Source organism: Amphimedon queenslandica, unplaced genomic scaffold, assembly GCF_000090795.2.
Source record: "Amphimedon queenslandica unplaced genomic scaffold, v1.1 AMPQUscaffold_13200, whole genome shotgun sequence".
NCBI lineage: Eukaryota > Metazoa > Porifera > Demospongiae > Haplosclerida > Niphatidae > Amphimedon > Amphimedon queenslandica.
The window spans coordinates 32,037-35,006 of NW_003546564.1; positions in this window are offsets into that span (position 1 = coordinate 32,037).

The window sequence follows — 2,970 nt, forward strand, 5'->3', positions numbered from 1 at the left end:
CTGCCATTTCAGTATAAGATCCTGTACAAATCCTTGTCCTTCTTTAATCTCTTATATACTGTAGAGTTGATAAACAGGGCCAATATTGCTTGAATGTTTTCCTGATTTCTGCAGAAAAGGCTGCTCATAGTATTGTTGTAGGAAACAGTGAAACGCGGAAATTTAAACTCTAAATATATGCACATATGTACTGATGCCATTATTTGTACATTGAGACACATATATTTCTGCAGAGAAGGCTACTCATAATATTATTGTAGGAAACAGTGAAACACGGAAATTTTAAGTCTAAATATATGTATATATGTACGTACTGATGCCATTATTTGTACAGTGAGACACTTATTTCTGCAGAAAAGGCTACTCATAATATTATTGTAGGAAACAGTGAAACACGGAAATTTAAAATCTAAATATATGTATATATGTACTGATGCCATTATTTGTACAGTGAGACACATATTTCTGCAGAAAAGGCTACTCATAATATTATTCTAGGAAACAGTGAAACACGGAAATTTAAAATCTAAATATATGTATTAGTAACGCGGTAGCATTACTAAGTAGGATTCACCCCACTTCAAAATGGCTGACACAACTTTTGCAGCCTTGCTATACCGGGAAAACGAGCTCCTATGCTTACCAGACTTTATAGAGGACCTTATCTTGACCAGAGGACTCCATTGGTACCACTAGTATGGCTCTAAACCTTGTCTGAGAGAGAAGTCAAAAATCCGGAAAACGGCCGTTTTGTTCAGCCACCTTTTTTCATCATTATCATCATCATCATCATCAAGTCCTGTCAATCCTGTTGTCGGTCGGTATCTCAACTTTGCTTGGTGATAGAAGGCTAATTCTTACACCATTCTACTCCAATAATGCATGCGCAGGTCCCTATTCTTTATGACAATTCTCCAACAAAGAAGTTGTACTGTCACTGCTGGATCGGGCCCATCTTAGCTGCATGCCGCCATTTTATTAATTAAAGAAGCATGTGCTCCAAAATTTGGGTGTGGTTGCACATGCTCAGATTTGTAGCTCTGGAAGAAGCAAGCAAATGAAGCTATTAATCAACTGCAACACTTCGTGGAGGTTTTCAGCTACAGGCAGATCGCAACTGTCACGATCTTCAATGTTTTATTTGCACTCCAATTAACGCACACCTTGCCTCATGAATAATTTGCTTGTAGAGTTGTAACTTACTTACTTTTTAACTTCTATGTACAGTGTTATTTTGCTATAAAACTTGGTTAGTACAAGGTAGTGCTGTTTATCAATATTTGGAAAAAGTTTTATTAATAAAGTGTCAAAACAAACTTGGTATAAAACCAGTCTAACTAGAAAGATTTTAAAGAAAACTTTTAATTAGGCAATGGAATGTAGTGGGCCATTTTTATTTTTGCAAATGTATGGAAATAGTAGACAGCTGGACCTCACCTATTATTATTGGTGATCTTATTTATCAAAATATCAATTGTGTCTGTGCTTGTATGTGTGCTCTAGCAAAGGTCAAAAAGTCAGCCATACTACTACAAAATTGAGTCGTATTTAAAAGGCTTTATAGTTATAATATAAATATATATGTAGCACACAATATTATTTTCAGCAGAGATGGTGCACCATCATGCACAAAGCAGTTCATGAAGATTATCTTAGTCCGGCTGCTGCTGTAGCAGTCCACTGACTGCATGAGATGACATGAACTCCAACAGTTGAACAGTGCAAGTGCATTTCTCAAAAATTTGAGGTGATTAGGCTACAAAATAATTATATATTATTTCTAGAAAATAAAGGAATGAAATTTGTAAGAACTAGCTCCAGCAGTCAGCATTGCTGTGACAAGTCATATATATCAGTAGTTATCATGCACCATATTCATGTATAAAATGAAGATTTTAGGCACACTAACAACTGTTTTATAATGCTTTTAAGTCAAATAATACTGAATATAAATATTTAGTCACATTTCATTCCAAATAGTACACTTTTTACTACTAATTCCTCTATCAAGGACAACTTTCTTTGCCGGGACAAAATAGTGGGCCAAATGCGTTTTTGCAACACTATGCGCTCATAAAGGACATCAGATTGTGGCAAATTTTATACTCTACCATGCTATATCATTTATTGTTGTGTCTGGCTTACTTGTAGTGAGTGGTCCAGTGTTTAGTTATGGCAACCGTCTTTGTGAAACTCAACAAAAGTCTTGATTCACTTGCACTAATTATTATATGAAGCTATAGCACCTTTTGAAACATTAAAAGCAGGTCTCTTGTCCTTCTCAAAAGTTCTATACATGAATTCTTTTACAATATTAAGAAAAAGAGCTCATTTTAGTACCTCAGTAAGCAACAGTCCACCATGTTTATTTCCAGGGACACGCCCACTTTTTTCCACAAATAAAAAATAGGAAATCGTGACAGTTGCGATCCGCCTGGCTAAGAGAAGGTATTATTAATCTTGCATACTATTCTTTTACTAAGTGTGTAATGAATTATTTTATTTTAAAAAACTAACAATTAATTAAATAATGTTATAATAATTATGACTTGACAACAGGAAGGATTGCAGAGAAGATGGATACTGTCACAGTGTCACTGCTCCTTGAACAGGGGCGTAGCTGGGAAGGAAATGATGAGGGGGTCCAGTAATAAATGGTGCGCGAAGCATGCCAAAAATTTGACCACACCCTTTTTAGTGTTTGTATAGTGCACTAAAGTAGCATTTTGCGTATTTTAAAAGCATCAAAATCTTACATAATAATAATAATAATAAACTTATTGTTTGTGTAAAACCAACAAGTATCACAATGGCAACTGAAGAAATATTATAAATGTTATAAAAAAATTAACACAAACAAGAACATAAAAAAATTTAAAAAACAAGATGAAGTAGGATTCTGAACGACCAACGAAAATACGAAATGAAAATCCTACTCTCGTGACGCAAATTCTACTCTACATTGTAAGG